The sequence below is a fragment of the Cavia porcellus genome, unplaced genomic scaffold (assembly GCF_034190915.1).
Source record: "Cavia porcellus strain 051 isolate PalLab524CR breed Dunkin Hartley unplaced genomic scaffold, mCavPor4.1 scaffold_5, whole genome shotgun sequence".
Taxonomy (NCBI): Eukaryota; Metazoa; Chordata; class Mammalia; order Rodentia; family Caviidae; genus Cavia; species Cavia porcellus.
The window spans coordinates 21,660,451-21,688,442 of NW_026947488.1; positions in this window are offsets into that span (position 1 = coordinate 21,660,451).

Consider the following 27,992-nt stretch of genomic DNA (forward strand, 5'->3'; position numbering starts at 1 on the left):
GTTAGGAATGAAGTAAGACAAGATATATATAGTTCCCTCTCTTCTTCCTAGAACCCTATCTTCTGTCACTGTCTCCCTTTACCTGAGCTCAGCCAGAAGCAAGATGCCAAAGGATCCTGATCTCAGCTTATAGAGAAGTTGCAGTCAGAGTTTACAAAGGAAAAGATTTAATACAGGACACATAATTTATAGGATTTTATAATGTTCACCCAAAGAGTCAAATACAAAAGAGTTCAAGATATCTGTCCACACACTAGAGATCCAAAGAATCCAACTGAGGGCCTGGATCCCATAGCAATGTCCTGCACAAATCCAGCGAAAGACCTGGAGCCTATGGTAATGTTCTCCACCAGTTCAACTGGAGACCTAGAGCCCATGACAAAGTCTCATGCAAGTCTGTATTAAGGATCTGTGCTGGGAAATCCCAAGGTCATTGGTAAAACCTGGGATGTCTGCACCATCGAGATGAAGGATCTGTGCCGGCAGACTGAGGGATCTGCACTGGAGCCAGAAAGTGACACTCAAGATAAGGACCAGAGCTACCCTAAAAGGAACTGCAGCCATCCTCAGCAACAGCGAGGACCTGAGCTCCTCCAACAGTGAAAACAGCCTCATTCATATCAGGAGAGCCAACATAACAAGCTTCTTCAGGAGAATCAGCAATACCACATCTTCCTCTCCAGGTCTCCTTTTTCATGCTGTTGGCAACAATCCTCAGGTGGGCGTTCCGCTCCCAGGACCATGGTGATTCAGTTCAGCTGGGTGTTACAGTTGACCATTAGTTAATCCACAAGAGACATTGGATAACAAAGGGCAAATAATCAGGAACGAGGGTGATAACACACAGAATATTTCAGACAAAGCATCTAAAACTCCAGTAACAGCAGGAAGACAATAAACTTACTCTCCAGTTGTCCAGCCAAGATCTTGAACCATATTTCATTAGCTAATGTCACCTGAAGTCCTGCTTCTTTTACACATAGGACAAGGATCATGGTGGAGTCTATAAAATGAAAAACCTATTCAAGAGAGTCTCCAAAATAATGTGCTTGATTCAGGCTTAGCCAGCTCCTGAAAGCTGACTGTTACCATTACAAGAATCTTGCCTGCTGCTTGTTAGACACAGACATTAGTAAAAATTTAAACTTAGTCTTAATTTGAACTATTGCATTTCAATGTTTAAAATTATATTTTATAATATAATAAGTAAATAAATGGCATTAAAAACATAAAAGTCACTGCTCAAATTACTTTCCTACATATTACTATTATAGGTGCTTGTGAAATTGTAATTCTCTCCTGTCTCCATATGGTGGAAATACTATAAAACCTATGGTACTGTGTGTTTATTCCCATCACCCACATTTAATAACTTTAAATTGACCATAATGAGCATGTTTATACCACAGAGATGAGCATATAATACAAATTCAAGGGTTTTTTTTGTTTATTTGTTCCAAGAGTCCTAGGTGTTGAGCACTTCCCAGTACAACAATGAAGTCTTCCAGCCTCCGAAAAAATCTTGTTGAAACTTTGAACAAAGAAGAAGAAAACATAATAATGCTACAAATACTTAATAGTTTTTATCCCTTTATAAACAAAATCACTCAAGAGAAAGACAGGCATGAGCTACTAAAATTTTGAGATATTTTTTGCTTGACACTAGATGCAAATAAACAAAAATGCATTTTTTCGTATTTAAATCCTCAAATAGTTGCAGTAGGGCTAAATCTAATAACTTGAAATAGAAAGTTAAATTGGAGAGGGGTCAATGGTGTATGATGGTGAGAATTAGGGTGAGGCAGTATTGGTGGCTTTGTGACGCAGAGAGGCCTGGAAATATGAGATGGTCTTTATTCATCAACATTTTCCTCTTAGGTAAAATTGTACTAGAAGAGGACAAGCTTAAGAGCTAGACCTGGATTTGGATTTCTTAACAATGTAAAATTGGGGTAAAGCTTCATTTTTCCTTGTCCGTGTCTGGAGCTCATGTCTATCTCCTAGACAGGGTAAAAAAGAACAGGAAAGTATATAAAAGCAACTGACACCATTTATTTCATTTCCAGACTCATTTAGCAAATATTCTCATATTATATCCAAAGAACATACTGGAGAAAACCAAGGCCTGCCATCATGGAGCTCAGAGTTTGGCAGGAGAAACATACACTCAACAATTGATCTAAAAGAATTTCACTACTGTGGTGATGAGCCAATGTGTCAATTAAACTAAACTCAGAAAGATCAGGAAGCATTTGTGTTCCCAGCAACATTTGTGTTTTCTTTATTCAATCTTTCCCTTCTATGGCAGACAATACCAGTGCCTGTTCATACTTCATGGGCCCTATTCCTTCCTTTTGCTCATAATATGCACAGGAGTCTACAATACTTTGATTGGAACTTTGCTCCAAACAGTTGAAGGCTGCCCTCCTGAAGGTAGGCAGGAAGCCATGGCTGTAACCCTCTTAGGAATGTCTTTGTCCATCATCTAAAATAGTTCTATGGCATTCCTTATCTACCAATGTGTCCTCAGTAGAATTAATCTCCAGGCATTGAAGGCTTGCTAGATGCTTGTTGGATTACTTCCCATTTGTTCTCACTTCCTTAATCCCCTACACGTTTTCCAAGCTTCCCAAACACACTAGTTACATTTAGTCAACGTAGTGGGTGCTCATCTCTTAGTTTGTCTTCTCCTTAAGCTTTCATTTGTCCTCAAATTGGGCAAAAAAAAAAAAAAAAATCCACCATGGACTAAAGTGTAGGAATGGATTTTTACAATTAGATTGGTCATATCATATATGAAGCATGATCAAAATATATGGAGACTGTTTAAACTAAGAAAGACAATACAGTAAAAGACAGCACCATTAATCCCCTCAAATCTTCTTCTTTGCTTCAAACACACTTATCTAATTAATAGTTCTTGCCATTTTCAGAAGCAATTCTGGAAAATCTGCTTTCATGAGCATCTTTATGAGATATGCCCGAACTACAGGGAGTGCTGAACGCTATCCAACAGAAAGGCAGGCTCGTGAAAATATTATAGTGGGTCCTCATCCACCTTATTCACTGGATCTGCCACTCACCTACTTCAGGCTTTCACCAAAGTCAAAAAGATATGAGAAACAATTCAGGACATGGTTGTAGCACACAGTGCAACTAAAGATACTGAAAAAAGAATTCTCGAACTGTGTCCAAAGGTGGCAAGGATGATGGCAAAAGTGTGTTCCAAACAATGAGAGGTATTTTGAGATAGATTAATAGCAAGGCCTCTTTTAAAAACTTACCGTATGTTTTTATTATGCCTTGTATGATCTTAGACATTCTGGAGGATTAAAGGAGCACATGAAAAGTATACCAAGAAGTTCATAATCTTAGAGGCTGAGGCAGGAGGATCACAAGTTTGAGGATAACATAGGCAATTTAAAGAGACTTTGTTTCAAAATACCAAATAAAAAAGTCTCGGAGAATAGTTCAATCACACAGGGAAGGATGAGAGTGTGAGACAGAGACAGAGAAAGAGACAGAGAGAGAGAGAGAGAATAGAAAAAGAGAAGGAAAGGGAAGGGAAGGGAAGGGAAGGGAAGGGAAGGGGAGGGGAGGGGAGGGAAGGGAAGGGAAGGGAAGGGAAGGGAAGGGAAGGGAAGGGAAGGGAAGGGAGGGAAGGGAAGGGAAGGAAGGGAAGGGAAGGGAAGGGAAGGGAAGGGAAGGGAAGGGAAGGGAAGGGAAGGGAAGGGAAGGGAAGGGAAGAGGGAAGGGAAGGGAAGAGGGAAGGGAAGGGAAGGGAAGGGAAGGGAAGGGAAGGGAGGGAAGGGAAGGGAGGGAAGGGAAGGGAAGGGAAGGGAAGGAAGGGAAGGGAAGGGAAGGGAAGGGAAGGGAAGGGAAGGGAAGGGAAGGGAAGGGAAGGGAAGGGAAGGGAAGGGAAGGGAAGGGAAGAGGGAAGGGAAGGGAAGGGAAGGGAAGGGAAGGGAAGGGAAGGGAAGGGAAGGGAAGGGAAGGGAAGGGAAGGGAAGGGAAGGGAAGGGAAGGGAATCCAGAACACAGCAAGCATAATCATGGACTGGGATGGGGCAAATGGCAAAGCAAGTCAGCCTGTCTCAGGTGACCTCTCATGCCTGCAGAAAGATGTCAAGGCCAGAGTCTAGAGTGTGGGGTGCTGACCAGGAGGGTCTGAAACTCCTTAGGAGAGAGTCACTCATCTGTCCAAACCTTGGAACCTGCCAGCAAAACCGCAGCTCCACCATACACAGATAGGGAAGCATATTGCTGTCTATATCCCTCAAACACACAGACTTGAGCAGAGAAACAACACAAAGATTTGATAATGTCTGTCATCTCCTTGGGGCAGCTGCAGCTTCCTACAAGCCCATGGGGTCCCCAATAAATGTGGATAGCCACCAAAGCATGAGAAATAATTGACTCTGGAAGCTTCACCCAAATGGCTGCTAATGTAGGAGTCCCAGGCTGCTCAGTCCACGTCCTGCGTGCTGGGGCTGCAGGCTGTGTGTGGAGGCAGGGAGGGGGGACTTTCCCAAAGAAGGAAGTTTCTATGCAAACCTCACAGCCCCAGAGATCAGGTTTCAGCCACGCTTTGCTAATTTCCCTTGTATTTTTCTTTCTCCCTAAACATTTAAGCTTAAATAGCCATATGAGTTCAAATGTTTTTTTATAGAGTGAAATAAACAGCTTTTATAGCCTGAAAACAGCAAGCTGAGAGAACAACTGCTCACCACGGAAGCAGGCCTGTTTAAGCTAAAGAAATAGATGACACTCTATTTCTTATTGTTAGCTGTTTTCTCCGCCCCGCCCCCCTCAAGCCAATAGGAGGTAGAGCATAAATTAGCTGCCTTCTAACTTGTCAGGGGAAGAAGTTAACGCAGCCTCTTGGCATTTTGCTGCAACGCTGCCCCCCTCTGGCTCCCACCACAACCCACAAGGGGATTTGTGACAAAAGCTAGTGTGTTTAGGCAAGAGCATCTGAGAGTTGGGAGCAAGGCTAGGTCAGGGTCCTGGGTGTTGGGCGCTTTTTCTCCACCTTCTCATTCCTGGCTTTTCAGCCTATTATAGTTTCTTTAAGTTAAATTATATAATTCAGTTTCAAGTGAAATTTGGTGACCTATGGTTTCTAAATGACATCTGATGAGCCAGGCAGGTGGCAAAATGGTGAAGCACGGGGATAATAAGACCAAGGGACACTTGCCCTGCTTTGCTAGGGGGTCTCCTCTTTCAGATGGGGACTAGGAAGCACCTGGAATATCTAACTGACTACAGTCCGTGGTGCATCCTGAAGCTGGCTGTCAGGGGCCCCAGGTCTTGCACTGAAGTAACCACTTCTTGTTAATTCACTCTCATAAAAGCTTCTAATTATCTATTATTAGAAGGCACATCACTCCCCAGGGCGCGCCTTGTGTAACACCAATACCTGCACCCCTCTCTCTGCACCAACTTTTGTAATAAAATGCTGTGGCCCCACAAAGGACACCTTTATAAATAAATCTCCTCATCTTTCCCTACAACCTTTCGTATTCTTCTCAGACACATACTTCAGCAGCGTGAGGTATCTTGCCAGATTCCCGAGTCTCTTTTCTTCTAGCAACAGAGTCCTTATCTTGACCCCTCAGCCTGAAGGAACTGTCCATTCTCTTTATCTTTAAAACTGAAAAATATCTGTGTGAGTTGCTAGGGTGATATTACAAAATACTACAGGGTATAGCTGAAATGTCAGACTCCTCAAAAGGAAGGTGTCTGTCCCCAGGTCAGTTCCTTCAGAAGACTGAGGAAGGACCCAGCCGGTGTCTTCCTCTGTCAACTGTTGGTGCTGCTGGGTTTTGGTATTCCTTGGCTTGTAAAAGCACCACCTCATTCTCAGCCTACATTTTCCTGTGCATGTTTCTGTGTCCACATATCTCCTTTTCACAAAGATTCGAATCCCACATTGACTTAGGGCCTTCACAAATTCATCTTAATGAATGACATTGGCAATAACTCCATTTCCAAACAAGATCACATTGTCAGCAACCAGGAGTTAGGATCTGAAAGTATGAATTTGGGGGACAGGGACACAGTTCAACTCAGAATAATGTTCTTTCCATGGATCAGTATGATAGAGTTGGGGACTCTCTCCTACCTTCTGGAAAACACACATTTGATTTTGAACTATCTCCATATTATAGTAAAGATGCTATTAAACTTCTACAATTTGTTTATTCAATTCTTTCTTGTACTTATCTGCAAGTTCCCTGAGATTGTGACCACTTCTATTCACTTCAGATGCTCAGAGAATACTGTTTGTGTAATTATAAACCCCTTCTGATCTTCCTTCTTTGCTAAGTGCCAGGCAGGAGACATGAGAAGAAAGCTCATTTCTAAAAAGACACCTTCAGCCTCGTTTAGAGAGAGGCTATAGGTGAGAAAGCATCTTTTCCTGGCTCTCAAAATCACTGTTTCCCCAGCTTTCCCTTCGAGTCATTATTCTCCCACCCTTTTCTCTTTTTCTTTGTATTTTTGATTCTTCTTTTTCCAATCCTCCTTACTTCTAATTACTACTGAGACACTTATTAAATTTGCCCCTGATGTGTGTTGAATCTCAGTGTAAGCAGCTATTCTCCTCAAGATGAGGGAAGTGTGGAAAACTAGAAAAATCAAAGTGGCCTAATATAATTTATAGACTGTCAGCAGTTGTTTGTGGCTTGTATTAATTCTGAGATATATATTTATTATATTTTGAGGATATTATATGATGCATAATTACTTTTGAGTGTTTGCAATTGCTTTTGTAGAAACACCGGGTTTTAGTCATGAATCCTAATACCTTATTGCCAACAAGATTTTGTCATCCTGAGGAGAATATTTCTTTATTCATTTCAGAAGAAAAAGCTTCACAGGCTAGGGAGTTAATAAAAATGGAGAGAGCTTGTAGTTTTGATCTGGCCATTCTTACTTGGGATTTATTAGTCAGGTTTTTCTTCTCTTTTAATTTATTTTATGGAAAAGAGGCAAAACAAAATTTCATGGCATGATAATATGAGAATAACTATGGTTCATAGGTTGCATATTATTATCTTTAAAGTAGTTACTCAGGGCACAATATATGAGTAAAAACAATCTCAAATCAATATTAGCACAGACTTTTCTTTGCTATGAACCAAGACACATTATTAGTATAAATAACTTATTTTTTCCCTTTTTCCCATCCTGCCTTTCCTTTTTCCTTCATCATAGTTGCTTTTTCCCTTTAAACAATTTCTTCCTTTTTCACAGAATTAAATGTACATATTGGACCTTATTTACTCATTCAAATTCTCATGCCGGCAACAATATGAGGCTTGAACAAGTGACTGATATATCTCACTTATGAGTATGGTCTTAAATTGCTTCCATTTACCAAATAAAATCTCGAGTTTATCCTTCTTTATCTTTGAATACTGCCACATGCTAGAAAAACACATAACTTTTTTTATCCATTTTTTGGTTGATAGGCATTTGAGTTGTTTCCAAGGTTTGGTATCACAAACTGTGCTGCTATGAACAGGAGTGCACGTATATGGCTGTGGCATGAGGTTTTTAATTCTTTTGGGAAGATACATAATGAGGGAATAGTTGAATAAATGGGTCTTCTAATCCTAGTTTTATTTTAGGAATCTCCACACTGATTTCCACAGTTGTGGCACCAGTCTGCACGCCTGTCAATAGTGGAAAAGAATTCCTTTTTCCCCATGGATAGTTCTGCATTTTTTATTGGTTATTTTATTGGTGATAGCCTTTCTTTCTGGAGTGAGATAGAATCTCAGAGTGTCGTATTAATTTGCATATCTTGAATGACCAATGATGTTGAACATTTTTTCATATGTTTCTATGACATTTGTATTTCTTATTTGGAGAAATGTGTATCATCTCAGATGTCCATTTTTAGATTGGGTCTTTGAATTTAGGTGGGGGAATCTGATCTTTCTTTCTTTCTTTTGCTTCCTTAAATGTTCCAGATAAAGTCCATTGTCTCAGAGAAAATTGGCTGAAAATTTTTTTTTTCCCACTGTGTGGATTCTCTTTTCACTCTGCTGATGACTTTTTTGATGTGCAATAGCTTTTTAAATAAGCTGACATCCCAGTTGTTGATTCTTTCAAGTATTTCCAATGTCATTTGAGTTTTGTTCCTGAACTGTTTGCCTACACCTATGTCTTCAAAAGTTCTACCTAATTTCTCTTTCATTAGATACTTTTTTTCTCTTTTTATATTTATATCTTTGATATATTTAAAGTTTAGTTTAGTTTAGTTCATAATGATAGATCTGTGTCTAGTTTTATTCTTCGGCATGTAGAGAGCCAGTTTTTGCAGCACCATTCATTAAAGAGGTTATCTTGTTTTTCAGTGAAAATGTTTGGCCCCTTTGTCAGAGATAAGATGGCTGAGAGTGTTTGTAGTTGCTCCTTCATCTTCTAATCTGTTTCACTCAACCTCAGGTCTGGTTTTTTTGCCATTGGCATGATGATTTCATTATAGTAGCTTTGTAGTATAATTTCAAGTCAGGGATTGTAATGCCTCCTGTCTTGCATTTGGTGCCAAGAATTGCTTTTGCTATTCTAGGTCTCTTCTGCTTCTGAGTGAATTGCTGTAGGTCTGTGCGGTATGCTATTGATATTTTGATTGAGACTGAATGAAATCTGTACAATGGTTTTGGGAGTGGCCATTTTCACTATGTTGGTTTTTTCCTATCTATGATCAAAGGGCTATCTTTCCATTTTCTGATATCCTTTTTCATCTCCTTTTTCAGAGTACTATAATTTTCAATATATAGATCTACTTTCTTAGATTGATTTCTAAGTATTTCATTATTTGGATACTATTTTGAAGAATGTGAATTCCTTGACTTCTCTCTTAGTGAGTTTGTTAGTTGTGTACTGGAATGCTATTGATTTTTGATATCAGCTATCCTACTGAATTTGATTATTAACTCTACAAGTCTTTCAATGAAGTTTTTGGGACCTCCTATGTACAGTCTCATCTCATCTTAAAACAATAGCAGTTTAACTTCTTCTTTTCTCATCTTATTCCTTTTACTTCTCTCACTCATCCAAGTGCTCTGACTAATGTTTCCAGAACTGTGTTAAACAGGTTCTTAGCTTGTACCTGATTTTAGAGTGAAAATTTTTAGTTTTTGTCCATTTAGTATGATGTTGGCTGTTTGTCATAGATGACTTTCATCAGATTGATGAATTTTCTGTGGCATTATCATTATGAATCAGTTTTGGACTTTGTCAAAAGCTTTTTCTGCACCTATTGAGATAATCATGTGATTTTTGGTTTTTGCTCATTTGATTTACTGATTTGCATATGTTGAACCATCCCTGCATTCCTGGGATCAATCCCACTTGATCATCGTACATAGCATTCTTTTTTTTTTTTTTTTTTTTGGTCTTTTTCCTTTTTATCGGTACCAGGGATCAAACTCAGGACTGACTGCTTGCAAGGCAGGCACTCATGCCACTGAGCTAAATCCCCAGCCCCTACATACACACCATTCTTGATGACTTGCTGCATTCTGTTTGCTAGTATCTTCTTGAGAAGTTTTGCACTTGTGTTCACTAGGGACATTAGCCCGCAGTTCTCTTTTTCTCTTGGGTCTTTCTCTGGTTTTGCTGTCAGGTAATACTCCCCTCCAGGGTTGAGTTAGGGAGTACTACTTCCCTTTCAGATTCATTAGGGAGTTTAAGGAGTATTGGCATTAGATATTCTCTAAATTTCTTGTAGCCTTCAGCAGTGAATCCATTGGGACCTGGATTTTTCTTCGTTAGTAAGTTTTTAAGTACATTTTCACTTTCATTATCTGATATTGAGTTATTCAGAAATTTTATATTTTCTTGCCTCAACTTTAGTAATTCATGCATATCTAAGAAATGGTGCATTTCTTCTGTGTTTTCCATCCTATGAGAGAAAAGATTTTCAAATTAGGTATTGGTGGGCTTCTGAACTTCCACAACATCCATAGTGATTTCACACTTTTCATTCCTCAATGCATGAGTTTGAAATTTTTCTTTCCTTTTTATAAGGTTGGCTAATGGTTTATCAATTCTATTTATTATTTCAAAGAATCAAATATTTGATTCATTAATTTTTGTATTGCTTTCTTAATCTCAATTGCATTAATTTCTGCTCTGATATTTATAATTCCCTCCCTTATACAGGATTTCACCTTGACTTGCTCTTCTTTTTGTAGTTTCTTGAACTAAAACATTGAATTATTTTTACTCACTCTGCTTTCCTGATGTGAGAATTCACCATCAATTTCACTGTTAGAACTGTTTTCATTGCATTCCACAGGTTTCTTTATGATGTATTTCATTTGCATTTAATTGTAGACATTGTTTCATTTCTTTTTTAATTTCATCTGTGACCCATTGGTTGTTCAGGAAGGTGTTAATTAATTCCCATGAGCTTGTGATGTCTTTGTGGTTGCTTTTGCCATTAATTTTCAATTTCATTGCACTATGGTCAGTGGATATGCATGGATTATTTCAATTCTTTTGCATTTCCTTAAACATGTTCTATGGGCTAGTATTTGGTGTATTTTAGAGAATATCCCATATGTAGCTGAGAAGAATGTGCATTCTGATGTTGGGTGCAACACTAAACATCTACTAAGTACATATGTTCACAGATTTCATTCAATTCTGATATTTCTTGGCTGATATTCTGCCTAATTGTTCTATTTTTTTGTGTGTGTCAATGAGGTACTAAGATCCCGTTACAATTGTGTTATTGCTTATTTGATTTTTCAAGTCTATTAATATTTGTCTCATACAGCTGTATGCCCCATATTTTGTGCACACATATTTACGATTTTTATCTTTTCCTCTTGAAGTTCTCCTCTAGCAAGTATGTAGTAACTATCTTTATCCTTTTTGTTCATTCTTGGTTTGAAGTTCACATTGTCCACAAAAAAAAAAAAAAAAAAAAAAATTACTACCTTGCTTTTCTCTGGTTCCTGTTTCATGCAATATTGTTTTCTATCTTTTGATTTTCACATTATGAACTTATTTTTGACTGAAATATGATTCTGGTATGTAGTATATTGTTTGTTTTTATCCATTCTGCCAGTCTATTTCTTTTGATTGGTGAATTGAGGCCATTTGTATTTATTGTTATGACTGATATGTATTGGATTATCTTTGTCATGTTATTTTCTTGCTATTGGTTACTTGCTTTTTTCCCTTTATTTAATTGCTTACCCTGCCTAGTGATTTGTTTCTGTTCTGTTCATGGAATTGTGGTTATTTTTATCTCTGAACAGACTATCTTTCAGTACCTTTTGTAGGGTTGATCAGGTAGTCATGAATTTCTTCAGTTGTTCTTTGTCATGGAAGTATCTTATTTCTCATTAATTTTGAAAGACAGCTTTGCAGGGTATATCAATCTCAGTTGGAAATTTTCTTCTTTCAGGGCTTGATATACTTCACTGCTAGCTCTTCTTGACTTTAAGATTTGTGTCAAGGCATCTGTCATGATTTTTATGGGCTTTCTTTTATAAATGATTTGTTTATTTTCCATAACAGTTTTTAATATTTTGTTGTGTTGAATTTTGGGGATCTTGGATGTAGTTTTATTATGGTCATGGCTAATTGGAGTTCTATATGCCTCACTTATCTGAGTGTCAGATTCTGTCTCCATATTTGGGATATTTTCTGCTATTACTTCTGCAAATAGTCTTTTCCTATGATTTGTGTTGACTCTTGATTTTTTACATTGACTCCTATAAATAATATACTGTTTTTCTTTACATCACCTTGTAGCTGTTTAATTGTTATTTCCTTTTTCTTTATTATTTTTAAGAGATTTTTTCTTTCATGTTCACTAGTCATGTTCTGGTCTTTGAGCTTAAAAGTGTGTTTTCAGTTTTGTTCAAGCAGTTTTGCCAACTTTCAATGGAATTTTTAATTTCCTTCATGTCTGTTTGAATCCACTTTATGCATTCTACTTTCTTGTATTGATCTTTCACAGTTTCCTTCATTTTCTGTCATCCTGTAATTGTTTATCTCTGGATTTGCTTAGCATTTCCTTTATGATTTTTGTCATTTTTGTTTTGTTTTGTTTTGTTTTTGGCCTGAGAGATTATTTCTGATCTGGTTTCCTTTATAGCCTCATGGATTTGTTTCTTGACTTCAGTTGTTAACATTTGAGAAATTTCAGATGTGTGTCTTACATTTTCCTCTATCTTGCTGTCTGATGGACTCGTGCTATGTGGGTGGACTGGATTTCTGAGATTCCATTTTGCTTCCGTGTCTTGTCATTTTCCATTTGAAAACTGTTTATTTTACTTTATGTTTTGCTGCTTTTAAGTTTTTATAGTAGATAGCTCTACCACTAGTACCTGTTCCTGGCTAGGGAAAATCTATTCTTAAGGCATATCTTTTATGTATAGGAGGTTCTTGGTTTGTGCCCCTCCCAAGATCCTACATTCCCAGTTAATTAAAAGTGGGATGTTGGTATCTGTTTTGCTCAGTCTCTAGTTCTCTGGGGCTCGGTTGTGGTGAGGTTATTATCCCAGGGCTTCCCAGTATTGTTACACAAGTGAGAATAACTGATTACAACAGTTACGACATCCTAGCTAAAGGGGTATAAACAGTATTAACAATAGCATCAAATACAGCTTATACACTGACAAATTGTGGTAACTATTAATTTTTTACCTTAATGTATAGCAAAAAAAATCTACAATTATATAACAGAATGGACCATAATTTGGGAATTTGTATGCAAAATGTTTCCCCTTGATAAAGTGGTTTTACCCTGCGGTAAGGAAATCTAAGAAGGATAGTGAATAAAACAAAAATACCTGAACAGAATAGAAATAAAAGTGGAGGACAAAGAATGACCATGTAAGATTTAGGGAACCAGAGAAAGGAGCAGAAGGAAAAGAATGAAGGAATAAGCAAGCGATTATCTAGAAATCGTCTCTGGGTTTGGGGTATGGGATTAGTTTTCTGTGGCTGGAATTCTCCAGAGCAATTTAGATAAAAAGAAAAGTGAAATGAGAAACTAAAAGAAAGAATAAATAAAAAACAAGGGAAAAGGTGAGACCCCACCAACCCAGCTCCATCCTGTGTCTTTGTCTCCAAGCACAAAGCTGGTTCACCTAACTTACTACCTGTTGGCTCTCATTGCTACTGTTGCTGTGGACTTTTCTGCATGGCTGTTCCTGCCTGTCCATCACTGTACACCTATTCAGGACCCCCTGTTCTCTGGAACTCCCCACAGTTCACCTCCATCATGGCAGTGAGACGAGGAGGAGCTGTTCTCCAGGTCTTCCAGTGCGCTTCCTCTGGATCACAGAAGCAGCAACGGGAGGGGCCACCCTTTTAGTCAGTTTTTCATCACTAAGACGCATGACATGACAACCACAAACCAGAATAGGAGAGTTTATTTTGGCTCACGATTCCCAAGGATTCAGTCCAGTTGCCTGGCCCCAAAGAGGAATAGTAGAGTGCAAGGATGTGGCAGAGCAAAGCTGCTTAATTCATGGCAGCCAAGAAGCAGACCTTTGGAAGGAGGAACCTTCCAAAGAGGAAAGGGTGAAGGACAGATATAGTACCAAAGATCATGCTTCCAAGACCCACTAGACACATCGAGAAATGAGTTTTATCAATTCATTAGGCAACTCCCAAGTCACTGAAATTGACAATTAAGCTTAGCCATCATGTGGGGTCACATGTACTAGACAGGATACATTTGAAGTGCTTGCTGGATGTATAACCCTTCCACTGGAAGTGATTCTCTGTCTATCTTAAAAAGTTGGGTCGATGCAGTCAGGTTTACACTGGGTGAATGTTCTTGGTCCTTCTGAAAAGCTCACAGGTAAATCAAACTGATCTGCTTTAATTTTAAAAGTACAAATTAACCCTTATAATATGTGCTCAAAGATTGAGATTGCCTCTGGAATAAGATTGTCATTTAAAGTCACAGCCAGTGGTGCTATAAGCCAGACCAAGTTACAGAAGGGGAAACTTAGAACCTTACAATGGAAGTGCTCTGCATAGAGGAGAATGTAATGTGCATAGAGCAAAGACCCAGAGCCACTGTGATGAACATTCAGCTTTCATGATTCATAGTAACAGATTTCCCCTTATATGGCCCTGGGAGGTCTTTTATTCAGTATGCTTCACCACGAAGAACCTTGTTGTGTGGAAGCTCCAAAAAGTGGCATTGTGTAGAACACGTCTGATTTAGAGCTCAAAACAAAGATTAATTTTATTTCACATCTATCCATGAGTTGTGAACCCAGGAGCAGCCTACCTGGGTGATTTCTAGCTCCTGAAGTAGCAATTGGGCTCTTGGCCCGGTGTGCCAACACATGAAGTCTTAACTGACCTGGAAAACCCACTTCCAAGGTGTCTTGCTTACCTGCCTAGCAGGTCAGTGCTGCTTATTAGTAGGAGACCTAGGGTCCTCACCACTGGGTGGCTCTTCAGGGTTGTCTAAGTACCCTCAAGATTTGGCAGTTGACTTCTAGGGAGTCCAGAGGGAGAGGGAGCTAAGTGGAGGTATGTTTCACAGACTGGCTTTAGAAATCACAGATCAAATTTTACAACATCCCGCTGCTTGCCTAAGTCAGTGCTATCCTGTAGCAGAGGAAACTACACAATGACAACAAACTGAGAAAATTCATCTTGAGACTTGGATACAATAAGCTATGGGCAAGGAAGATACTAAAGTGACAGAAAATAGTCAGATAGCTGTTGCCACGTCTATTCTCAGATGTTATCCACAAAGACACTGGTCCACTTGGCTGAGACACTTTTTCTTCTACCTGGATTCATACTGTTCCTGTATTTACAGTGTTAATCCTTTCTTAAATTCCACATCCATACTCATTTTCTGTGCCATACTTGTATGCCACATTGTTTTCTGTTTTCCTTTTGCTGATCTGTGGCAACTGGAAAAATAGCACCTATTCTGGCTCCACAGGACTCCCTGCATGGTTCTCTTGTCACATTTATTCTTTCTGTGTTTGTAACTTGAAAAAGTAACTGTTTTGTTGAAGAAGGAAACAAAGTACAAATTGGAAAACACATTCGTGAAAACCAAAATCATAGTCTGGACACTGGCTGAGGCCTGAACTGGGATGTGAATCTCTGAGGTCCAAGGTAGGTCTCTAGGTTAATCTTAAGACTTCCCTAGAACAGCATGGAATAGCTCAGGATAACACGGTCTGCTAAATGCTGAAATGAGCAATGTTCAGTAATCCCAAACCAGCAATGGGAACATCGTAGAATATGTGTTGTTTCTGCAGGCTTCTAAATTACTAGTTGCTCCCATCTGTCACTTTATGGTGAATAAATCTGCAGTGAGTTCCTCGAAAGACTGGAGTTCTGTATTTTTGGGTCAGTGACTGGAGGGTATTTTCATTTGCTCCTCTCAGCTTCATAAAAAAAGTTAAGAGGAAAGAATTTCTCTCTCTCTCTCTCTCTCTCTCTCTCTCTCTCTCTCTCTCTGTGTGTGTGTGTGTGTGTGTGTGTGTGTGTGTGTGTGTGTGTTCTTGTAAAAGAGACATATATAAACCAGGTCCCAGGAGAGGAGCATTAAAGAGATGGGTGACAAGGATCTGTTAGAAATGTATTAGCAACCTTTTATTACTTTCCTCCCCATAATAAAATAATAATCATATTAACTCAGAGTTAGGGCTGTTTGTTATGTACCAGACATCATGTTAAATCCTTTACACACATTATATCATTTCAAGCTTATAATTCTTTGCAAGGTGGGTATCTTGATCACTTTCCTTATCACTAGGACAAAATAACAGACCCCTGCAATTTAAAGTTGGAGAGGTTTCTTTTGGCTCACAGTTCTAGTTTTGGGTTAGTTATAGCAAACTTTGTCGAAGCTCATTGACTCCAAGGCAGAAACTGCATTGTGGAGGAGCTCGGCTGTGGAGAGCTGTTCACAACACAGCAGGCGGGAAGCAGAGAGAAGGCAGCAGCAGAGGACAGAAACATAGCCTTGGGGGTCACACAGGACCCCAGTGACCAATCTCCACCCAGGCCCCTCCATCTGACAAGTCAGCTCTTGCCCTCCATTATCCATAATTCATACAAGGGACTTTGGAGGGACATTTTAGCTTCAGCTCTAACAGTTGAGGTCATTATTATCATTTCCATGTTACACATGAGCAAGCTTAGCTTTAAAAATCCAAAAAGCCTGCTGGTTGTGGTGAGATTTGAATTCAGAATAGCTGAGTTTGAGATTCACTCTACCCAGGACGCTGCATCCCATCAGTACTAAGCATAGAATATTCTCCACTCATCGCTCTTGCATTTGCAGTTATTAATATTCATCCTGCTACAATATGTCAGTGAGTAGCTTATTGGCAGTGGCTTTCCTAGAGGGAGAATGGCAGGCAAGGCCCCTGCACCCAGTTCAGCCTGTTCTCTCAGTTTTCCATTGGGTTTAGAATTCATCCCAGCTCCACGACTCTGAAAAGTAATAATTTAAACGATATTCATGATCACTCCAGTAATGGCCTCTATACCTGGAACACAGTAGTTTCTTGGGAAATATAAGTTAGAAGACACAAAGACATACGCTTCTGTGGAGAGTGATGTTATGTTCAGGCTGAGGAGACAATCCTGAAACAAAATCTGTAGCTAACATGTGTAGCTCAAATTTTCTTCTCTTCTCTGTTATCTCATTCTTATTCTGGCCTGACCCGGTCTAGGGATAAATCCACGGAGACCCTAGATGGGGAGTGGGGATGAAGAAGGGAGCAAGAGACACAAAGAGTGGAGACAAGTTGAGGGATTCCAATCAAGTCTTGTTTATTCAAGGAAAGAGTAGCAAATATAGAGGGTATTGAGGAGGAGGGATTTGGGTGCTGAGACATCAGCAGGTAACTTAGCAACAGTGGCAAGACCGAGGTTTTATAGGTCAGTTCAAATTTCCCGTGCACGGGCTCAATAAGAATAATCCCTGAATAATGGGACAGGCTAAACAAGTTATGCAAGATGCTGCTTAATTACCAAACTTAACTCCTGGAGGGCATTAAGGTGGTGCAGCCTGCAGATGTTAAGGTGGCAGCCAATTACAGGGCTCCCCACACTGGCCTATTTGTAGCTTTCTACTACTCCTAGGATGCAGGGGTCCAGGCGCATCTTCCACAAAGAAGTGCCTTCTCCTCAATTGCTTGTCCCGATATCCCAGGTACCCATTTCATAAACAAAGTCAGGACACAGAGGTTCAAGTGCACATGCTTTGACCCATTGCTACCCAGCAAGTTCTTAGCACTCATCATGCATCAATGTCTCACACCCTTGACCCTGGGTTCCTGGTACCGTGATGTCTTCAGCTCTCCTTTTCTCCTTCTTTCCTTCCTTCCTACCCTGGAACATGTGTCCTCCTTCCCTCTCTGAGTCTGGTCACTAATAATGCTCACTCCTGGTGGAAAGCCTGGCTCTGTGGGAACCACATGTGGAAGGAATGTCAGCACCACCTGGCCTGGGTCATGCCAGTGTCAGAGGCCTCCGCCCTCTCTGTGGTCACTGCTGGCCCAGGTTTAAAGGCATGACTTCATCGTAGCCATGGCCCATCCTAGGGGCCCATACCTTTGATCCTTTGCAAGCCTGTGCCCATAACCACAACCTAAACTCTTGTAAGTTGTAAACTGCATGTCTGTTTTCTTGGGGTACCTGTGGCACTTTGTATTTCTCCTTTTCTGTCTCACAGCAGAAGTAGTCATCTATGCAAGATAAAATGACTTGGTTTTCCCCCCAGTTCTGTGCCTGGTTGGTTCCTTCTTATGCTTTTTATCTCAACTGACAAGTCATCAGTACCAAGAGGCCCTCTCTGCATGCAACCTACCAAGATAGTCTTAAGCACACAGCTTATTACAAGTTAAATGACGGCACTTAGTTTTACTGTTTGATTTTTCCACTGGGATATAAGGTCTACAAGGCCAAGTGCAATGCCTGACTTTCCATTCCTCTTTCCTCAGTGCCTGATTCTAGATGTATTCAGTGGGAAGAAGACACCAGTAAAGCAGTGTCCCTTGCCTCCTGCTTCACCCTAGAGCTGTGAAGACACACATTCCTCCAGAAATTATCCCTCGTTTCACTTTGTGTTTTGCCAGGAAATGATTCAAATTTTGTATTTTCTTATTTGACACCAGTTTAAACTCCATGAGTTTTCTCTTGTTGGTGACAAGAAGTCATACTGTTACTACCCTAAGATAAATTGTTGATTGCCGTGATTGAGGATTGAGTAAAACTGTGATTATTAAAATTATTGTTTTTGAAGGAGGTTACTCAATGACATTATTTGGGCAAATAACATTTTACATTTCAAAGCAACTGATGAGAAATTTCTTTGCAAACAGCAATTTTATATCTGGAAAGTCACTTAGAAATGTTAATTTCTATGGTTTGACATAGTTGCTTAAGTCTTGCCTATCAATACTCTATCTTTCGTTTAAGGTTTTCTATATGTCTCATTGGAACTTTAGCCATCCGGTAGCCTCATTTATGTTACGTTTCTTTTGGTTACATTCAACCCTAAACGAGGCATGATCGTTCATGCCTAGCACCCCAGCTACTTGGAAGACTCAGGATCAGTGTGATAGGGATGACACGGTCTTGGATCATCAGAGATCCCTGCCTTTCCTGGCCAAAGGACAGATGAGGATGAGGGGTGGAGAGTGGTCACCACAGGCAGAAACATAAAGCCCTGGACCAACTGGATCATGGAATGGTAGAAAGTATCATAGAGGCCACATTAGGGATGAGATGGCAGAGAAGAGGAAGATAATGTGGGCTACACATGCCAGGACAGATGTATGGCTGTTTAAAGGACTGGTGATGGCTGATGGCAGAAGAACTTTAATTACAAATTGAAGAAAAGTGGCTAAATAAATAGAAAAAAGTTAGCTTCTCTTTCACCACAAAAAAAATTCATGACAAATTTAAAACAAAAAAAAAAAAAATAAAAAGAAATCTTCTTGGTCTAGGAAAGATATTATGACTTAACGAAAGCTGTCAAACGTAGTGGATAAAACTGAGTCATAAATATTTAAACTCTATTAAAGTTGACAACTAAACTTATACAACAAAGTACCATAATGGGGGAGATATTAGCCACATATGCAAACACAAATATCTGTTAACTTCAATAGTAAAACAAACTGAAATCACATAAGTCAATTTGAAAGAACTCCATAAAGAAATGGACAAAAACCTGACAAAGAACCTGAAAAGTAACGAAAAAATAAAATCATGAGAATATGCATAATCTCTTTTGTAATAAAATGAATACAATTTAAAGTGCCAAATTCCTATTTAATTGGTAAGTATATTTTGCAATTTTTATTTTGCTTTGTATAATACTTACCAGTGCTGGCAGGTCATGGATATCTTCAAATTAGTAGTATTTTTTAAAAAACTTTACAACAGCTATCAAAACTTTTAAAAATGTACTTACAATTTCACCAATTAGAATTTATTTGTCATAAGAAAATAAGTTCATGAACATAAAAATACAAGGATGTTAATGAGTATTGCTTATAATATAAAATCATTTCTATGAAAAAAAAAACAGTGTTCAGGTAAAATTAAATAAGGGATATCTATATTATGCAATGTTTTTCAGTCAATTATAATTGATGTTGATAAGCTAAGTGCTTGGGTTTAAAAGTATCTTTAAAATTTTATGCATATTGTCATACCAATTTTGTTAAAATTTATATGTACATGTACATGTCATATCTTTTCAAGATAAAAGCTGTGGCTACTATATACAAATGCCAAACTGTTTTAAGATAACTATGACTATGTAGACTTTTTTTCTCTTTTTGTGTGTATCTATAATGTATATTCAGTCTTTTTCCTTTTGTTCTCCAGTAAAATATTAAACAGAATATAATGATAATATGTATTTTTTCCTTATACAATTAAGCTAACAAGTCATTTCTCTTTAAGTGCAATGAATGTGATGGCCAGATGATGGAAGTCACAGGAAGAAGAGGCAGATAGAAGAGATGGAGAAGTGAGGAGAGAATGAAAGCCAGCAGAGGACTGTGGTTGGGTCATGAGACTGGAGCTAAATAAATGTCAGAAGATCTAGGCTCTGATTGGCTGCTCAGAAGTACAGGCGGAAGTTGAGTTGGAATGTAACATAACTACAAGTCACAGAATCAGGGATAGAAGGATGGACATTAGACAACTGGATGGCAGAAATCCCAGGAACCTTAGTTTCTGCAAAACTGGCAATAATCCTTTCTGTTTTCCAAAGCCTTTTGCAACTACCAGATATATTTTGAATATGAAATGTTTTCTCAGCTTAAATGACAGTATAACGACGTAAGAGGACACACATTCAATACCGATGCTGTCTTGGGAGTGGTTATGTTTGGAGAAGTCCTCTGTAAAAGAATGACTCTGGCAAAAATAGAGGCTCATTTCTTTCACTCTTTAGGGTCTCAAATAATACTTGCTCACATTGATTTTGGCTTTAGCATTGAACAGTTCCTGTTGTGTGTGTGTGTGTGTGTGTGTGTGTGTGTGCGCGCGCGCGCGCGCGCACACGCGTGCGCACACGCATGCACATGCTCATTTTTGGTTAAGTATTTAAATACACACATAAAAACTTTTAAAATGTGTTTATTATTTGCACAAGAAAAAAGTATAATTCAATTATGTGAGAAAAGTCCTGTGTCCATACAGGGTTTCCAATTTGGGCCTCGTACTCCCTGGCCAATAAACTGATGTGTTTACCACCATTACACCATGTCTCTATGTCTAGTCCCACATGCAAAGGGACAGGTGAATGGTAAAAAGGCTTGATTATGGGCAAGAAAGAAGGCAAACATCATAAAGCATTGGTCTGTGTGCATAACAAGCAATACCGAGCAGACATTTGAAAAGAAGGGATGATTGCTTCCTTTTAACCCTTTAAGCATTTTCTAGTCTTCTTTCTATGGCAAAGAATAGGGCCTTAGGGGTTAAACAGAGTGAGGGACTCTGCTACCAAGGAGCTGAGCAGGAAGAGTAGTTTCTAGCATCTAGTTTTGCTCCAATAATCAGGAAGAGCTCTAACTAAAGAATATTTTCTTTGTCATAAATTCACAAATTATTCTCTAGCTCAGAAATTTGGACCTGACCTTGCCAGAAGGGAGAGATGCCCTTAAACAGCCCAAGGCATCCCTGAAGGCAGGGGCCTGGCCTGCCAGAGGAAACCTTTCTCCCTAGAAGCTGTCATCTTGGAGTCTGGAATCATAGTGTCTATAGTTCAGATGTCTTTTCTTGGCCCTCCACCCACTGTGGGTGTACTGCTCCCCTGGGCACTTAAAGATTCTTTACTTGGTAAATTTATCCTCTTTGCAGGTCATCCTGAACCAGTGCTAAAGGAGAGCTTGCCTCCCAGCTGGGGTAGGAATGGTGCAACTTGCTTTAGGAAATACTGAGAAAAACTGGTGGGCTATACATGCTAAATTAAACACAGACCTCCACTGTGATCCAGAAATTCTCTCCTGAAAAGAGAGAGATTCTGTGTTCACCAAAATACAATACAGACACACTCAAAAATTTAAACTTAAACAGCTCCAGCCTGGGAGCAAACCAAATGTCTATCAACAGATTATGTAAAAGTATTATGAAATATCATACAACAATAGTAGTACATATAAAAGCACACTTAAATATTATAGTGTTCTTGTGCACAGGAGCCAGAGACAAAGCCAACATACTGATTGAGTTTACTTATAGCATATAGGTAGAGTTCTGAGATCCCTCTATGGAGGTTATTGATTGAGAAAAAGCCAAAGGGGGCCTTCTGGGTTGCTAGATCAGTCCCAATTTTATTGTGACTGGTGGTTAAACAAGTGTCTGCATCAGTCCACACAGTAGCCTTTCTGGACTTTGTAAATTTTATGTAAACTGCAAAACTGTACCAAGATACTTGCACAGAAAGACTTCTAATGTCTTATTTAGTGTGTTCCTGAAAAAATATGTGGAATTCAAATGTGTGGAAGTTGAATAATTGATTTCTCTACCATAAAAGTGATTCAATTCCCCCAAAGCCAAAACAGATTATAAAACTCCAAATAATATTAATACATTTCCAATATTGCATGCATATTCACCTTTGCACACAGCTCTAAGCCCATGGAAGAGCATCTGATTAAAGGTAGTGACAAGAGCTAATGTTTACATAATGCTCTTGTGCACTGGGCTAAGCCCTGCACATACTTGATTTAATTACACCACAAAGCTGTTAGATATCACTACCACTAGGCTTCCTGTGCTTGCATATTGGGGAATTGAAATTCAAAAATTGCTAAGAGATTGTTCAAGGTCGCATAGCCAATAATTAGCAGCACTAGCATCTAAAACTAGGCATTCTAGTAGTAAAAACCTTGTGCCTATTCTTACTTTAGAGTTCTTCTGTTTAAACAGTTGGGGCTTTTAGAAAACCTAACATTTTTCACCTTTATCTCAATGAAGTTTTTCCTAGAAAACTTAAAATTTTCAGCACTGGCATTAGCGGATTAATTTGTCTTAGCTCTACTTAATTTGAAATAATATTATGTGCTAATTGCAATAAAAGACTCTTTGATGAATATGTTTTACTAGCAACTTTCAATCCGGGGCATAATATTTTGCACTGAACCTCGAGATAAATAAAAAGCTGAACTCTTCCAACTACACTGGGATAAGTAGTTCAAGGTCAAGCAGAACACTGGAGCTGGGGAAAGAGGAGAAAGTGCAGATGTTAGTAACTGTTTCCTCCTCCTTTTCCTCCTCCTCCTCAACCACACCCAAATTTTTGCCTAGGAAAACTGTGGGCGGTAGAATCCCAATATTTTGAAGGAGAAATAGAAGGACAGAGGAAGAGGAAGAAGAGGAAAAGGAGATAGAGGAGAAGGAGAAAACAAAAATAAAAACAGAGATGGAGCCTTGCTAAATCTGAACTGTTGATCAGGAGGCAGCACCATGTCATGCTAGTCTGACACTGGCTTTCTCCCAGCAGATGTAGTCTACTTCGTCTGGGAATCCTTGTAGAGTATCATCTTACTATGTGAAATAGTGAACTGTAAAACATAGTCTTTTTGTTTTGTTTGTTTGTACCAGAAGTCAAACTCAGGAGCTTGCACTTGCCAGGCAGGCACTTGTGCCACTGAGCCAGCCTAAGAGTGAATTGATGAAACATTCAAAACATTCAAGGTAGTTAACCGTTGGGCCACAGGAACTTTAGGACAGAATGAAAAATTTTTATGACAAAATGCCTTAGTCCTCAAGTCCTCAAATAAGACTCTCTTCTTTCCTCCAAGAAATCAGGGAGTTATTTGCCTTCCAAGTGCAGAAATTCCTCTATCTCTTGTGATCTAGTTTTTAAAAACCTGTACTTTTATATTGTATGTGGTGACAATTCTGAACTAGGTTTTTTTTTTTTTTAAAAAATACTCTTTTTAGATTCCAATTTATTTTATTTTAAAACAATAAAAAGGAGGCAGGGCTTTAGAAAAGAGAAAAATAGAGAAGAGAAAGAATTAAAGTCAAAACTTTCAAGTTACACTACATAGCATGATAAAAGTAAATTGCCTTCCTCTACCAGAATATTGATGCAATAGTTCCTGTTTTATCTTTCCAAAATTTCTATGATGCTGACTTGTATGAGGATGTACCTTTGTGTTTTATTTTATGCACTCTTCTGAATCATACCACTATTTTCATTTGCTTGTTTTTTGTTGTTTTGACTTGAAAATATGTGACAAAGTTCATTAAAGTTTGCCTCATTTTCTAAAATGATTATATATGTTCCTGTATATTGACAAAAGAAATTAGTCAACCAGTTCTCATTGAAGGTTATCTAGGTTGTTACTGATACTTTGCCATTTTAAGGAAAGCTATAATAAATCTCCTCATACATGTGTTGTTATACTCAGATTTAGGATAAGTCCCTGAAAATCTAATTGCAGGAGCAAAGTGTATGTGCATTTCAGAAGCTGATAGATGCTGGCAAACTTCCCTGCAATCCTCCCTGGAATGGTTAGAAAGGGGCCATTTCCCTCCAATCTCTTTAGCATTTTGCGACATAAATTTCAAACACCTCCGTTTCATCTAAGGAAGAAGGAATCAGAGGATGGGATTGGATATGTATCACAGACCACTAGTTCAGTATCTGCAAAGGCTCTGTCTCCATCTGCAGAATAGTGATTACTTGATGAATGATTCTGGTTAAGGACTAAATTGAGGGGTTCTCTCACTGTCTCTGAGAACAGGGAAGCTGAACTTGGATCAACTGTGTCCTTATATTGATTGGCCCAAGTGGTCAGGCAGATAATGGAAGTCCACATCTATAGTTAATACCATATTAGTGTGCAGGAATTTCTGAATGCTGAAAAAAATTCTGAGAGAATCAGCCAAGCTGTCACCATGCCTCTGCACAGAGGTTCTGAGGCAGGTGTAACACTTGTAGGAGTCATGAAAACAACCTCGGATGACTCTCTTCTACATGTGTGGGAAGCCTGTTTCTCAAGTAGAAGGGGAAGGCACTCATGTGAAATCAAGTCAGCCAACCTGCAAAAATCAGGCTTAGATGGACATTGTCCTCATTTATATGGTGGCTGCCTTAGAGAACATTTTAAAGAACAATCTTAGCACAAAACCTTTGGATCAGTGACCAAATTAAATGTGGCTAAGTGATTAAGGAGAGACCACTATAACTGGTTCTTACCTGAAATCCTACCTTCATGGAAATTGAACTAATAAGAATTTACAAAGCAGAAATCTGAACTCATAGAATAGATCTACCAGTAGAGGTTTAGTGTGAGGTTCAGAATTTACCCCAAGTTTCATTGGAGAAGCTTCTTGTGTACCTCCATTTGGAGGAAGATTTAATTTGCTTGGGCAACTTTTGTAGAGGGGGAAAAGCAGGACTTGATTTCCTGGCAGAGCTGCCATTTACAGGCTATGGGACCTGAGAGTCATAATACCTACCTCACAGGTGTTAATGGGAGCACTGGAACAGATGAAGTATGTGCGGGCTCGGGGAAGCGAGAGAGCAGTAACAAATGTGCAAGCTCGGCTTTCCAGGCCACAGCAGCCCTGGGAGGCCAAGCAGGTCACACATGTGGGCCTTCCCTTCTGGCCAAACCACAAATATGAACATCCCAGAAAACCGTAAGCAATTGGGGATGTCCTCATAAGATGTCTCTGAAATCTTAATGTAGAGTTCTCTATCACTCTAGAGGATTATTTAAGTTCTTTGTTTCAACTTCTATCCTTATTCCTGGGGTCCTTGGAGCCCTCAATCATGCTAAGTGTTTCTGTACAACTCCTACTCCAGTGGATACTCCAGGGTCTCTTCCTGATCAAGCCCTTGGAAAGCCACATCTTTCTTGGTCGGCCATGAATATTGTCTATGTATCTGTGTCTTTTTCCTAAGCAAATAGTATCCCTCAAAAATAAAATGCCCTCTCTTGTCTATGGCTGCATAAAAAGTCACCCCGTGAGCCATATCACTTCAGTGAACATGACAGTTATTGTGAGCAAGGCTCAGTAGAAAGGACACCTCAGTCTCACTTAGCATTAAAGGATGGAGCTAGCATCATATGGAAGCTCATTCACTCCCATTTCTGACAAGCAATGCTGAGTACACGTGGGAGTTTTATCTAGGGCTGGAACCGAGCACTTTTGTGTGGCCTTTCTGTTTAGCTGGTTAGTTACATGTACAAGGGCATGGTGTCTGGGTTTTAAGGGAGTGGATTCCCAGGTACAAGAGAGAAAGCTGTATTTATCTCTTGTGACCTAGCCTTGGAAGTCACACAGTATCAATGTAGTACCTAATACTTGTTAAAACAAGTCACCTCTAACTTCTGAGGCTGACACATAGTAAAGAGGAAGGAAATTAGACTGCCTTTTGGTGCTAGAAGTGTCAAGAATTTACAGACATATTTTAAAACCTCCACACCCTTATTCCCAAAGCCATAAGTATTACATTCTGCCACATGGGCTAAAAACCTGCTTTGCCTGGCATTAGCATGTTCTGAGTCTTTATTATGATTTATTAATGAAACACCTCTTGCTGTTTTATTGGCAGTATTTGCTTGCAGTTCTTTTGCCCAGGAATTCAAGCATATATACCCTGGTTCTCAGTTGATAAAATGAGAATCTTCTGCATTCAGAATCACACTTTGATTTGGTAACCAAAGTTTTTATTTCTGAGCTGCTTTCTTAACTACTCCTGTTTGACAAATAATCCCCAGACTCCCACATCTTCTGCTACTGTTGAGCTGACCTCTGCTTTGTATCTCACTTTCCCTGGGCCAGCAAGTGCATGTTTAGCTTAAGGAGTCACAGAGATAATAGAGCAAACAGAAACAAGTGAGGTACCATGAATCTTGGCCTCTGAATCCACTCACCATCACTTCTACCCACATGCCATTGGGTAAAGCAAATCAAATGGTCAGGTCCAAAGCCAAGAGGCAGGAAAATGTACTACATCCACCACTACATTTTGAAGAATGAGAGTCAGTTATGAAGCCTCCCCCACAAGTCAATCTTGCATTTGTTCCTTTTTTCCTGTCCTCGACACAAATAGTACCTTCTCCAACTGTTGCCTCCATGCCAATTTTGGTGAGCAGTGTCCTGCATTCTTCACAGATGATTTGGAACACATTTGTGGACCTTTCTCAATATAGGATTCCACAGAATTACTTCATATTGATTGGATCTAGCACATACAATAAACTCAGAATCAATTCCTTCCTAAGTTTCTGTGTCCCAATCCAGAGTCCTGACTTCAACCATGTTAAAGTCTCCTGGCTTACGTGGGTGGATATGCTGAGACACTAAGTTGAGAACCACTAAGGCTGCAGACAAACAAGGCTTTAAGAATTAATATTTGATTTATGCAAAATGTATTTTTCTGTTCTTAATAGAGTAAGGAAGGCCTGTTATAATATTACACATGAATCATGATTTAAGAAAATGTCTTGAGTTTCATGATAAGTCTATTCCCAAAAAGGTTTCTTTAATGGACTTTCTTGATATATAGGAGACTATATAGGACACACACAGAAAGAGAGAGAGAGAGAGAGAGAGAGAGAGAGAGAGAGAGAGAGAGAGAGAGAGAGAGAGAGAGAGAGAGAGAGAGAACAGAGAGACAGAAAGAGACAGAGAGACAGAGAGAATCAGGTGCCAAGAGGTGATTAATGTTAAATGAATCATGTATGCCTATAAAAGATGCTGGTAGCAAGGATTTTAAGATACAATCCCATAATCCTTTTCTCAGATGTTTCATTTTATTACAACACAGGTGTCATCGACTAAGAAAAATACCTTCCAGAAGGGAACCACTTCCTTCAAATTCATAAATACCATCTTTAAAATTATATGCAAAAGTAGTTCCTCAAGGAGATCTTCCCTCTCTCCCTCAACTATAAGGCCTGCAGAGGTCAAGTGGGCTGGACAGCAGTAGGGACTAACGACTCAAAGGAAAGAAGCAAAGCTATAAGGGAAAGAACAGAATCCCTAGGGGACAGCGATCTGCAGGAGACTAAGACTAAGGATGCTACAACACAAAGGAAAGTGAATCCAGTTCCAGAGTCTACCAGACACTGGTAATGCATCTGACAATGGCCCACATAAGTTGACATGTTCATCAAAGAGGTGCTGATCTTCCGATCTTCTGGGAAGCTTGTTTTGCTTTGTCCTTTCTTGACTTTTCAGTGTTCAGTTTAATTCACTTTTCCCTAAGCATGATAATCATCTCTCAGGAGAGGTCAAGATTTTGGGATTGAAAACTACCCTGGAAAAAAATTAACAATGTGCCTAGGGCTAAAGCACCCTCTTTCTAGGATAGACTGAAAGACTCACCCAGAATGCAGGGTTAGAGGGAGGTGCATTAAGCTCATCCTGCAAAATCCTCAATGAAGTTGTCCCTAACAAACATCATCCTAGCCAGCCCAAGTGCTAATTGGTTTGCAATTCTCCTAATTAGCATATCATCTACCTAG